The sequence below is a fragment of the Protopterus annectens genome, chromosome 2.part0 (assembly GCF_019279795.1).
Source record: "Protopterus annectens isolate FY-2018-M chromosome 2.part0, PAN1.0, whole genome shotgun sequence".
Classification (NCBI taxonomy): Eukaryota; Metazoa; Chordata; order Ceratodontiformes; family Protopteridae; genus Protopterus; species Protopterus annectens.
Window position 1 is genome coordinate 1,320,600,871 of NC_056728.1, and position 14,694 is coordinate 1,320,615,564.

The following is a 14,694-nucleotide window of genomic DNA, read 5'->3' on the forward strand; positions in this document are numbered from 1 at the left end:
CAAAGATAAAAAAATCAAATAAACCTAAAGGTGCAATACAAATACAGTAGAGTAAAAGTCAATTGTATGCCATTACAACAGAGATAATACAGGAATCACTGATAAGAGTGAAGACATGCTGTTTACAGACATGAGAAGATTAAAAAGGGTGGGAGATGAGGGAGAAGGGGAGAGAGACGGGGCTAGTTAAGAAATTTACAGTGTCTTGCATTGGCCAGCAGTGATGTAGTTAAGTGCAGTCATTAGAAGTTGTGCTGCCTAGTCTGTAAAAATAAAATTCAAATCATAACTCCAAGCAGGTCTTATTCCAGTAAATAGCTACTTAGCTTGAACAAGCATTCAAGTACACCGGGTTCCAAAAACAGCCACTACACAAACTTCTATGGCCAAGGGTATTGCAAACCATGTTCCAAGAATAAATTCCACAAGCAGAAACAACCACACAATTCCAGGATGGCCCAATAGCAATCTACAAAATTTATTTTTTTGTTTTATTTTGTTATACACGTTTATTTATTTATTGGAGAGAACTCCCAGCACCATATATATTTGTAGTAAATGTGGAAGTATTAATGAGTAGTACATGATGCATAAAACAAGTAATATAAAGCACGCAGAGTAGCTGATACGAATAGAGGTTAAATACAGTGCACGTCATCAATAAGAACATTGTATTTAACATTACATGAGCTGCTGTTTTAGGTTGGATACTGTACTGTTTTGGTATTTAGCCTTTGACATATTTATTTTGTGATTTTTAGTAAGCATTGCCAGGTTTGTAAAGACTTTTTTTGCTTGTCACAATAGTATCAAAATATATTTAAGGAAAGAAATGTAAAGTAAAGAGAAACTGGAATTATTGCACATTTATTGGGCATAAAAGTATAGCGTTATTATAGCAAAGTACAGATTTGTTATAGTTGCTGAGGAAAAAGAAAGTTTAGAATAGTACAATTACAGATTCTCTGAACATGTCTAATCAATATCAACCTTTGCTACTCCTAACTCTCCTAACTACTCTCATCTCCACCTATCTCTCAACCTCCTATGAACAACCCCTTCCTTTCACTCTAACAACTCCACACAAACAAACCCTAACATCTCCTCTAGCTCTAACAATGGGCTATCTCAATACCATCCACAAAACTTTCTACCTTCAAGCTAAATATCACCGACTTTCTCATATTAAATACCCTAGTTATAGCCTAAAAAAACATTTTAACTACTACTGCAAAACTCCTCAATTTTACAACCCTATATTAATCTCCTCATTAATAGATGGCGACATCCACCCCAACCCTGGCCCTAACTCACCCCCACCATCCTCTAACTGCCACCAGTTCACAATAAAACCAACACCATCCACCAAACCCCCCAAATCACTTTCAATTGCCCAATTAAATATACGTAGCATTTGCAATAAAATACCACAAATTCATGCCCTTCTAGATATCCAACAGTTTGATATTCTCTGTCTAACTGAAACTTGGCTCAAACCCACAATAAAAGATAATGAAATCATCCCCCCAGGGTATAACATCCTCAGGCAAGACCGCTTAAACAAAAAAGGTGGTGGGGTTGCAATTCTCTATAAAACCGGACTGCAAATAAGTAAAACAAATCATACCCTTCCATCTGACATTAATGTTGAAATAATTATTTCCAAACTTCAGCTCAACCCTCACAAAACAGTTAACATTATCTGTACCTATCTTCCCCAGGAAAAATCCCACTATTTTAGAAGACCTATTAAACTGGCTTTCTCTAAATCTTCTTCAAGAAACAATACTTTTAGGAGACTTTAATATTGATTGGAATTTATGTAAACATAATTATCCATCCACCCTTATTAACCTGCATGGCTTCTCTCAAATCATTAACTCCCCAACAAGAATAAACAAACTGAATAATAAAGAAAGTATACTTGACTGGATACTAATAAATAGTCCACGGCAAAAGTATACAACAGGAACTCTCCCAGGTGACCTCAGCGACCACTGGCTAACATATATCATAAGGCATAAAACAAGTTTAACTATCCCTACCCAAGTTAAATCATCCCGTAGCAAAAAATGTTTTGACCCCATTCTGTTTCAAAATGAACTTATGCAAGTTAATTGGTCAGCTCTTAAATCTCTCCCAATAGAAGCTGTTAGCTACTTCAATCATACCTTTCTGACAATCCTTGAACATCATGCTCCAATGCTCTATACGCATAAAATCAAAACAGCCCAATGGCTCTCAAACAATACTAGGAAGCTAATCCTTAATAGGAACAAAGCCTGGGCTAAATGGCGTACCACAAAAACACAACTGACCACCTCACTTTCAGACAACAAAGAAATTTAACAAAAAAAGCCATCCTACAAGATAAAAAGAACTTTTATAATCAGCTACAACAGTCATCCCTGCACCAACCACATAAATTTTGGACCGCTATTAACATGCTGTTATCCCTGGCAAAGTTGCCACTCCAAATCCAATTGATTCTAACCCCGGCTGCCCATTACAAACAGCTAATGCCTTTAATAATTTCTTTACCTCTGCCATCCTAAAGCTAGCTAACCAACAAAGCCCTGATACTTCCAAACTATTAACTGAAAGGCCCACTGCCGGTCCATTTCACCTCAAACGCATACCCACCACTTATATATCATCCTTACTTCAAAAATTAAAACCTACGACCCCGTCTGCTGACAAATTACCAGCAGAATTCCTCCAAATTGGTGCAAAAGCTATAGCTTACCCCATCTCTATACTGATTAACAGGACCTTAAAAGAAAGTACAATTCCATCTATATGGAAAATCTCATATATCATCCCACTGTTCAAAGGAGGTGATTCTGCTGAATACTCCAACTTCCCCCATAGCATTACTATCTCCACTTGCAAAAATAATGGAGAAATGCATCCACAAACAGTTACTAAATCACCTACTAAGCCACAACCTCCTAGCTAAGTGCCAACATGGTTTTCGCCCATTCCATAGTACTACTACAGCCTTACTATCCTTTATCGACTCTATTAACAAAACCAACAATAATACTCCTTCCTCAGCCTTCTTCGTTGACCTGTCTAAAGCCTTTGACATGGTCAACCACCAACTTCTTCTCCATCGTCTCAAGTCCCTCTCTCTTGACAATCTAGCCTTAAATTGGTTCACATCTTATCTGGACAACCGAAAACAGGATTCTCTATTTTTATAAATGACCTTCACCTAGCCACTCCCCTATCAACTTGCATTCAATATGCAGATGATACAACCATCATTTCCTCAGCCCCAACACAGTCGGAACTTTATTCTCTCACACAAAACACCTTCACTACTATAGAGCAATGGTTCTCTAATCATTGTCTCCTCCTTAACCCAAAGAAAACCAAACTCCTGATTTTTACTCCCACTCACTTGTCTCCCTCCATTAATTTCACACTCACATCCAACAATGGCACCCTTATCTCTCCAGACCAAACCACCAAACTCCTGGGTATTACAATTGACAATCAACTAAAATTTGACACTCACATTAACTCTACAATAAAATTGACTAACAGAAAACTAGGTTCTCTCTATAGAATCAAATCTTTCCTTACTCCAGAAGCTAAAACTACAATAGCTAGAACCCACTTAATATCTACCCTATTATATGCCTCCCCTATTTATACTAATCTTTCTAAACATAATCTTAACAAACTAGCTACATCATATAACAACATTGCCAGATTTGCTACAGCCTCTCCATACAGGACTCATCATTGCTTCAATCTAAAAATTAGGGTGGCTAGAATTACTCCACCAAATACAATTTAGTCAACTTACAATTGCCCATAAAGCCCTTTACCACCCTGACAACACTCCAATGCTCTCCATCCTCATAAAACCCTATAACAATCTAAAAAACCTTCGCTCCTCTAACAAAATATTGATTCAAACTTCTCTATCTAATAACACAGCAGGTGATTCCACATTTTCCAACTCGGTTGGTAAAATATGGAATCAACTACCTCAAGACCTCACAACTCAAACATCACTCCCAATATTTAAAACTAAACTAAAACTCTTCTTATCCAACCACTGGCTTTGCTCTTGCAATAACCCTGACTAAGCATTCTTACCTCCTTCTTTTTTGATTCTTTACACCCATTCTTTTTCTTCTTATATCTAACACTCTAAATTATCCTCTATATAACTGTTTCTGTTATTCCATATGTAATAAAGGCATACATAAATATTTTTTTTTTCAACTTCCAATGTAGTTGTAATAGGGTAATTAAGTTCTTTATCTTTCTTTGCTAAATCTCTTACTGTACTCGAATACTATTACATCCTGCCATAGGCTTAAAGTACATTGTTTTTTTTTCTATTATTAATTTGTATGTTATTTGGTACATTTTGTTTATTTTTACCTAAGTAGTATTGTAGCGGAGCTTTTCTCCCCGGGCCTCCACTGAAAATGGACATGTATCCAGTTGGACTAGCCCGGTAAACAAATGTAAAATAAATAAATAAAAATAAAATAAATGTATATAAGGATAAAGGGTCAAGTACAGTATCAGTATAATATTAGAGGATTGGGCAGAGTAAGTCAGGTGACATGCAACAGCAGAAGAGATTGAAGACCACCCACAGTAAAACAGCCAAGTCTCATAAAGTTTCCCGAGCCCAATGTAGCAAAGTTACAGTAAGTTGCTGAAATGTTGCTAACTGCTGCTGGCTGGTAGAACTGAAAGCACTGAATGTGCAGATACAGAACTGATGACATGTCATGCCATGCTCAACAACAGTGCACCAAGTACAAGTATGTCATTGGATAGGACCTACATTGAGACACCTGGAGTCTATGAGCAAAAAAATAAAAAAGAAATTTGACTGTGGTTGCTCTCAGCAGCCAGATGCTGTCACTTCTTCGACTTCACAGAGTGAATGGAGTGAGGCTTGAGCCATGTTTCACATATGGGTAATAAAACTGAGTTATTTGCTGTAATCTAATGCTTGTATATATTCAGCTTGTTAATGCTGCCTTAGATAAGATAGACTATTTAAGCTAGAAGTCTAAATCTCAAAATGCACTCACTCGAGGCACGCCTTAAAATGGAGAACATTGATATCTGTCCAGTGACTGAGACCTTATTCAAGACTCCAGAGAGCACCCCTGCACTACCAAGTTATAACTCATACCACACTTTTCGGCCATGTAACCTGGACCGGAATACCAAAGGCGGAGGTGTGTCCATATTCATTAAGGATCTCCACACCTCCAGGCTAGTTGCACAGCATAATGCAGCCGAGGTTATCCAAGTGCAACTAACTCTGGGCAAAACTGCAATCCAAATTGTAGCTTGCTACAGATCACCCACCATGCCCCAGGATTTCTACTCCTCTTTTTTTGATGTACTGGAAAATGTTAGGGTTCAACCAAACACCCTAATTAATGGGCGATTTCAACTACCCCACTATTAACTGGGAAAACTACTCGTGTACCAACTTCTTCGCTCAATGCTTTCTGGATTTCATAAACTCCCAATGCCCTGGATCAACTTATCCACACCCCCACCAGGGGCAACAATATCCTAGATCTAGCCATTACCAACATGAGTGATCGGTGTTCCACACATGGTCAACGCCTCATTGGTCCGATCCGACCATAAGCTAATTATCCTAGATATCCACATCCTGCTCCCACCCCCCATTAAAGAAACCATGGTAAAAAATTTCTACAAAGCCAACTTCATGCTTCTTAAGACAGAAGTGGCGGACTTCATGACACCCACGCAGATGGACAATACAGTTACGACTGCTGAATCCTACACAATTGCACTTTATAAGCACTTACATGAGTGCATGGATCGTGCTATCCCAAACAGAACCAAAACGCTGTCCTCCAGAAAAAGAAAGCCAATCTGGTGATCCCTGCCATAAACAAACTGTACAACAGAAGGAAGAAACTGTTGCAAAAGAGAGTAAAATTCCGTGAGTGGAGGAGCTCCCTGTTCAGCCTCCGTAAGAAGCTGCGATCCCTGATAAAATCCTCCAAAGCTAGTTACGAAAACAAAATCACCACTGATTCTAAAGACAACCACAAAGCATTCTATAGCTATGTCAAGAATCTCAATGGCAACACTCAGATCTGCTCTGAGTTACAGCACAATGGCACTAAATATACAGACCCAACTGATATTGCCAACATCCTGGCAGATAGGTTCACTGCTAACTTTAGCCCCCTCTCACCCCCTAAAGAGCCCATCTCTATACCGGAAGAATGCAAAGTTCCTGTAATCACTGCTGCACAGGTAAAAACACACTCTCCAAAGCCAAGAACATAGCATCCATGGGACCCGACAACATCCCAGGCTGCGTTCTACACGAACTACAGAATGAACTAGCACCCCACCTAAGTACCATGTTCAATCATAGCCTCACCTCAAGCTTTGTGCCTGCTGAATGACGCACAGCGACGGTTATCCCACTCCACAAGGGGGGAGCCACCACGGACCCCGGGAACTACCACCCCATTAGCCTGACGAGCCTGGTCTGCAAGGCCATGGAATGTATCATCATGGAACTTATAAACAAAGACATTGGTAATCTCCAAACTCTGGACCCCACCCAGTTCAGGTTTGTAAAAGGCAGACCATGTCTCTTAAACCTAATAGACTTCTTTTAAGCAGTCACCAAAGCCGTAGACAAGGATAAGGTGGTTCACACAGCCTATCTAGATCTTGCCAAGGCTTTCAACACCATCCCCCACTCTGGAATTATAGATAAACTCACTAAACTAGGAATAAATCTCTATGTCACAAGATGGGTTGCCAACTGGCTCACTGACAGAACCCACACTGTGAAAGTAGCAGGCTCCAAATCCAACTTCAGACCAGTGACAAGTGGAGTACCACAGGGTTCAGTCCTGGGTCCTCTCCTGTTTGGTATCTACTTCTCTGAAGTACAGACTAACACAGAAGGTCTTTGGCTAATGAAGTTCGCAGATGACTGCAAACTAGGAGCCATAATCGAAACTCCTAACGATGTGGACATCCTACAAAAGGGCCGCGCTGAGACAGATGCCTGGTGTCAAAGCCATGGCCTCAAGCTCAATGCCAAAAAGTGCATTGTCATCCCCTTTGGTAAAAACTCTGTACCCATGAACTACAGCATAGGCGGTAGTATACTTAACACCGAAAGTATGAGGAGACCTTGGGACACAGGTGGACAGCAGTCTCTCCTTTGATAATCACATCGCCACAATAGTCAGGAAATCCTTCTACGTGGCACACCTCATCACAAAAGGTTTCTCATCCAGAAAAAATGAGGTCATTGTTCCCCTCTACTCATCACTCATTAGACCCATTATAGAGTACAATGCCCCTTTTGGTATGTACCTCACAAGACATCTACAACAACTGGAAAGGCCACAGAAATACCTCACAAAGAGGATTACCGGCCTCCAACAGATGCCCTACGCAGACCTTCTCAAAAAAACTCCAGCTTTACCCCATCGCATATCGCCTACTCAGAGGTGATCTCTGCCTAACATACAAAGCTATGTCAAACCCAGAGCTGTTGGACATGCGCCACTTAAAGAAATCCCACTCCCTCCGAGCTACACGCTCTAGGGACCTAAACCTTGTCACCACAATAAACAGAACATACTGGAGGGATAGATTCCTGTCCCAGAGACTTCCCATACTCTGGAATAAACTACCTATCTATATCAAACAAAGCTCCTCATTAGCACTCTTCAAGAAAAATCTTGATGATTGGATGGGAAATAGGAAATTCACCCCGGGGATCACCTCTGTGGCTCTGCTTGACAGTGGCACAGGAAAATAATTTTCTTGGGTGGCAAAAGCCAGGGTACCTTTTTGGCTGGGCTTGTATAGGCCCCCGGGCCGATAGCCTAGTACCTACCTATGAACCTATGAATAAAACTAGAGGTATAGGGGGAATGCTACTGCTTTTTTTGGGGGGTGGGCAAGTGAATAACTTTATTATGTGGACCTGAGTTAACGTCTTCATCCCCTAAGCTCTTAGGATGAAGATGAAAATACAGTGGACAAATGTAATACATTTCTGTAATCAAAGTGAAAGTTGGGATGATTAAGTACTAAAAAGGATAGACATCTCTGGTGCAGAGGGGAAAGGGAGTTTAACTTAAGATATTAATAAATGTATAGACAGTTTGGCTAAAAAGATTGTAAAGATGAACTAAAGTAAAACACATACTTGAAATTCAGTTAGGCATGTTCATTGACTGGAAAAGATAAAGAGTTAAAGCTGCAGAGATACAGTAGGGCAGAACATGTGGAGGGAATGAAATTGGGTGGAATATTCCAGTCATAGTGAACAAAAACAAGGATGAGCTAAGAAACGAGCATAGGTTGCCACCCAAAAATAAGTTGTACTGAGTCCATCCTCTGTCCCAAAAAAGTATTCAGCAGCAGTTCCTGTGGCATGCTAGAAGTCGCATTGAACTGCAGGATTAGGAGGAAGGTTTACTAGGAGACTAAATGTATTACTTATTTGTCAACACACTTCTCTTACAAGGTGAAATATGCAGAAGCTGTAGCTCTCACAGTGGAGCCCTGGCATGAAAGAAGTTATATGGATTGTTATAAACCATAGCTGCTAGATAAGAGAAAGAAAAGACACAAACTTGTGATGCATGTAACATAGCCGCACTCTGCATTCACCCGAGACGAGAACACCTCCCTACAAGTGTACCAGAACATAAAGAATCTGACTTTCTAGTTTAGCTGGGACAGAGGGCGTTAAAACTAAGGTAAGAGCGATTGCATTAAAGTTAAAAGATAAATGATCAGCAGACAGTTTCTGTGATGTGTTTTGGTGTCCTTTTAGAAAGCAATTTCAAATGCTATTTAAAGTCCAGACAGGCTTCATTCGAACATGTGCTGCTATGTCATATTTATGGTAATTTATTTGGAGCAGGTAATTTTAAAGCTTGGGGATAATAAGATGTGATTAGATTCTTATTCAAAAGCTTGAACTGATTTACCCCTTAGAGAATGCAGCTATGTCTATCTCATAAAGAGGTTACAATGTTGTTTGTCTTTTCGGCTTTTCCTGGTTAGGGGTCACCACAGCGGAACTTCAGTCTGCTAATGATTGGCAGTAGATTTTTTATGGTGCCAAGTTGCCAGCCCGATGCCCAACCTTCAACGAAGGCACAAGTTAAATCTCATATAGATAAATCTGTTACACTGTGGAATAGCTTGAGAGGGTTGTTGTCTAGCTAGCTGTTTGTGCTGTAGTCATTCGAGGCATCTGTTGTCCATGAGACTTTTGTGGTAGTTTGAGGTTATTAGACCAGTCTAGGTGTTAAGTCCATTGTGTTGTTTTGTTGCTTATTTTGTCCTCCCCCATAACCATTAAGACATGTTCCTCACTGGGACTACTTATTCCTTTACTTTTCCTTTTTTGCAAGGATGGTCAAATGCGTGGGAATGTCTCCAATATCATGCAGGTTGGGGGACTAGGAGATTTTTGTAGTACCAGTGTAGATGCATTTTTCTGCACAGCTATGATACTCAGCAGGATTGCCTGCATTCCTGGGTTAGGCTTCCTATTTCAAGTCCCTGTTTGTAGGACATGCACTTCTGGGGCTTCCAACAGAGTGTGCTTCATGTCTGTGGCAGGATATAGGCGGATTCTTCTCTAGCCTGGGGGCGCAGCAGAATTCCAGCTTCTGGACCCTTTAATTGAGCCCAAGTCAGCAAGGATGCAATCAGGACATTGTTTCTCTGCACAGCAAGTTTTGCTCCAGTGTTTTCATTTTTGATAAATGGGCAGGCTGTTAATAAGAAACTTAGAAAATTGTTCTTCCTTTTACTAACTGACAGGTATACAATTCATTGGTATTCACAAGCTTATATAGTCATCAGGTGTTTGCCACACTGATTATCTAATATTTAGTGTGACACTGAAATTGCTAACCACTGTTTTCCAGGAGTGGTCCATGCACTGAGTGTATGGACTACATGGTTTCCTCATTTTGAAGTTTGTATTTCTTCATTGATGTTCATCGTGCATACAGCTGCAGTCATAACAGATGGGTTTTCCTGCCAATTCCAAATCTAGGTCCGATGTAGTCGCTTCTTCCCTGACATCAGTCCGACAGGGGTATAAAAGAACCAGCCAACACCATTTTCTTCAGTCTTTCTGGTGCCCGAGCAGCCAGCTCTTGAGATTGAAATATTTTTCAACCAAAGTCTTCTTGAAAGCTAAGTACCCCGTTGAAACATTTCTTGCCTCAGACCGATGTCAGACAAAGTTAATAATTGCATTTCATGGAAGCAAATACCGCATAAGGATTTTCATTCCCTCTGCATTCCTTGCTTAGGCCCAGACCACCGCCTCGGCCTTTTTGTGCTATATTCAACAGGCATTATTAAGTGTGGTGAGTTAGCCCACTATTTTGGCAAAAAAGTAATTACATTATATATCGTCGATACTCCCGACTCACGAAATTAATGTCGAAGTGGAGTTCCCAACACTATTTTTGGCAAAGTTTAATTATTTATGTCGTTGGGATACTCCACTCCATTTTTGAGTAAAGACGCAAAGATAAGGACCGAGATCAGGTCCGCGACTTCTACCGACACCACGCCAAAGCTGACTACAGGTGGTCCGTTCTCAGCGAGGTGCCCACGCAGCCGCTGACTACCGATGACACTTCATTGGCGGTGTCTTCTGTGCCCAGGGTCGAGGCTCTTGGCTCACACCCGACTACAGATACCGGCCACTCATGGCGGTGAAACTCAGGGTTTAGACAGGCCTGCCACCTCTCAAGGTGTCTTCAGGCCTTCCTCTTCTTTTCCATCAAGGCTTTCACTAAGTCTAAAGCAGCCATGCATACTAAAAGACAAGCTCCACAGGGCCCCCTCAAGGCGCCATGCCTAAAAAGCAGATCCTCAACATGGGTGAGGATTTTGTTACTCTTATCAGGGCTTCTCAACCCCCGGACAAAGGCCCAGAGTGGAGGAAGAATCCTTCCTCGGACCAGGCCTCCATTATTTCAGAACATTCTGAAGACCAGGAAGATTCATACTCCCCTTTTGAAGATTCTGATGCAGAGGAGTCCATTCCCTCTGTCTCCCCCCCTGAGGATTACTCTTGTGGGGAAATCCTACATACCTTGAGGGAACACTTCCACTGGGAAGGCCAAGAGTACTCAGACTCCAAGAAAAGGCTTAGGGATTTCCTCTTGCTCCCTCAGCAAGGGCCTCTGGCTATACCTTCTGTCTTAGACATACTAAATGATGTGTTCGAGGAGGAGGCCTAACCCCAGATTTTTTACCTCCAGCTCCAGTCAAGCCTGACAAGTATTACCGGTTCCTGATTCACACCAATTCTATACAAAGCCAAACTATTTCACAGGGTCCCAAGGGAATTAAGGCCTCCACTGCTAAAAATCCATTAGAGATTCCAGAGCTTTAGAAAGGTGGCCACCTTAACCATGAGGGCATTAAACTGTCAGTACAATATGTTAAAGTACCAACAGTTTCTGTTATCACAGTTGAAAAGCAAAATGTCTCAACCTGAACAACCAGACTTGAAGGAGTTGCAGGATTTGTTACTTAGTGTCAACAAGTGGGTAAACATACCTTTAGAGGCCTCATAGAGCTGCTGTTACAGGATCAGTCATACCGAGACATGCTTGGCTCAAAGATCAAACCTTACCAGATCATGTCAAAGCTAAATTACTAGATGCACCTCTGCAAAAGATGTATTGTTTGTTGTTAAAGCTGAGGAGGTATTAAAGAAAATGGAAAAAAGGCAAAATCAATGCAAACAGTGAAAGATTTCCTGCAGGGACAATCTCCACGTTTCAGTTGGCCTTCAAAATTGGAATTCTTCCAGCCACGGACAGACCCCAAAGAGGTAGATACAGCGAGGGGTAGGCAATCGTTTAGAGGCAGACAATGGCAAGCACCTACACAAAGAAGGCTCAAATGGCAAACTGTCATTATTTTGAAAATTGGCATATTGTCACAAAGACAAATGGATCCTGGGACATCTAGACAGAGGCTACAGATTCCACTTTCACACCCCTTCCAAAATGGGAGGCGTGCCAAACCTACCACACAATCAAAGGGCAGAGCACAAAAAACAAATTTCAGATCTCATGGACATGAAAAGCTATTCAAGAGGTACCTGCACAAGAACAGGGTCAAGGTTTTATTCCAGACTATTCTGGTACCAAAGAAGGGCAAAGATTGAGACCTATTTTGGACCTATCCATCCTAAACACATTTTTACTCGGCCAAAATTCAAGAAGATGCTCACATTGCAGCAGCTGCAGCAGCTCCTGCAAGGGCTTGACTGTCTTGACTGGGACATTGACTCAAGGAGGGCATGCATCATGTCCAGACAAGATTGCAGAAGATACCTCAGATTTCTTGCAGGTTCAACACATTATCAATTCTCTGCATTGCCCTTTGGCTTATCTACAGAGTGTTCACGAAATGCCTGGCATAGACTTCAAGGAATATACCCATATTTGATCCAAGCGGACAGCACATACTTACTTCTGAAACATGGCGTTTGTAATAATGTTGTTAAATTCTCTGGGACACAGTCAACAAAAGAAATCAAGGCCAATACTACCTCACACCAGGGAAACAAGGGCAACTAACCCAATACTTCAGAAAACTTCACAGGCTGAGTGCAAGGAAAATCCTGCAGGCTCTTCTTGCATCCTACTAATGTGCAAACCTAAAAAACTATGGTCTCAACCCACTGATTCCATGTCTTCAAAGGAATTTCTGTGGTGGGCTCAAGCATGCCAAAGAAACACAGGTCTCCCATTCTGCAAGCCTCAAGCAAATCAGGTCATCACAACAGACGCGCCTGGGGCGCACATGACAGATCGGTGCATTCAGGAAAAAGAAAAGCACCTACACATCAATCAAAAAAATGCTAGCAGTAATAAATGCTATTATAGTCAAAGACCTACTGCATCCAGGCCAGCTATTGATAAGGACAGACAACACCACAGTAATGTGGTACATAAACAGGGAACCCATTCATACCCCTATGCAGGCTAGCCATGTCTCTTTGGAACATGGCTCTGAATTAAAATCTAACTTCAGCACAGTACCTGGCCAGCAAGAAAAACACGCTTGGCAGACAAGACAACCTAAGCAGAAATATGACAGATCCACATAATGGAAGTTGCATCCTCAAGTTTTTACAAAGATAATTCAAGCATGGGGAAGGCAGACAGATCTCTTTGCCTCCCACAGAAGTCACCAGTTGGCAAAATTCTGCTCAAGGACCTTTCATCCACAGGCCTGGAAAGTGGACGACTCTTTCAGTTGGACAACAATGACAGTTTATGCCTTTCCACCTCTTCTCGGCTGCCCAAAGTTCTATTAAAACCAAAGCAGACAGAACAAAGATGATTCTCATTGCTCCAGACTAGCCAAGACAACACTGGTACCCACTCCTGAGGAGGAGCCTGATTCCCACCACTGGGATCCTGCCTCTAAATGCTCTTTCTACTGACTCAGCACAACTTCAAAACTCTTCACAGTCAGCTGAAAACACCACTCAAATCTAGCATGGAAGATTCCTTAAAAAATCACAAGACCCTACTCTCCAAAGGAGGTGGGGATGTCATTTTTGGAGCCTGAAGACCTTCTACTAGAAAAGCCTACTCTGCAAAATGGAAACTGTTTTGTGCCTGGAATGAGAAACTGAATACTACTGAATTTACCAAATATTACAGTACCTAGCTGAGATGCTAAGCAGTGGACTTTCATTCTCCTCCATCAAAATCCATGCCTCAGCCATTTCTGCAGAATACAACACTGATCCTCCTTCTATCTCTCACCCCCTCTTAAGACAGTTCCTCAGAGGGCTAAGAATATAAAACCCCAAGGAAACAACCAGTACCTGCTTGGGACCTCAATTTCATTCTAGAAAAACCTTGCCTCCTTTTGAGCCAGCTGCTTCAACAGAACTGCAATATTTGTCCTGGAAAACAGCCTTCTTGCTGGCTATCACCTCAGCTCGCAGGGTTTTGGAACTACAAGCCCTCATGGCTGTGCAGCCTTTCATCATTTTCCATCAGGACAGAGTTTCGAACCAATCCTTCCTTTATGCCAAAGGTAGTATCCAGGGTAGCCTTGAATCAGGCTATCCACTTACCTACCTTTTACCATAATCCTCAAAACAAAGGGGAGGGACTACTACATTCCTTGGACATTCACAGACAGCTACATTATTATTTGGACAGAACAAAGCCTTTCAGAAAATCAGAGCAACTCTTTGTGTCCTATACTACAGGAGCTCAAGGGAAGCCTATTTCCAAACAGACAATCTCAAAATGGATAGCCCACTGCATACGCTTTTGTTACTCTTTTCATGGTAAAACTGTACCTGCAGGCATCAGATCTCACTCCACAAGGGCCACAGCTACCTCTGCAGCTTTCCTCAGGGGGTTCCTACCAAAGATATTTTGAAGCTGCCACTCTGTACATACTTTCTCCAAGCACTATCACCTACCATTATACTCCAAATCTAGAGCAGGCTTTGCCACTGCAGTCTTGCAGGGCATCCTGGCTCCTCCTAGTTCCACCTAGTGCCTACCACCCCTTTTTTAGCTTTGGGATTCTACCCATCTTTTATGACTGCAGCTGTATGCGATGAACAATAGTACAGTTTTGTACCTACCATAA

General features: G+C 41.6%; 1 protein-coding gene across 3 annotated transcripts in view; it reads left to right on the plus strand.

Annotated features, from left to right (window-relative positions):
• SLC30A9 (solute carrier family 30 member 9) overlaps nt 1-14,694 on the plus strand; it is a 1,654,027-nt gene that overhangs the window by 512,370 nt on the left and 1,126,963 nt on the right. The gene's annotated exons all lie outside the window — the stretch shown is intronic.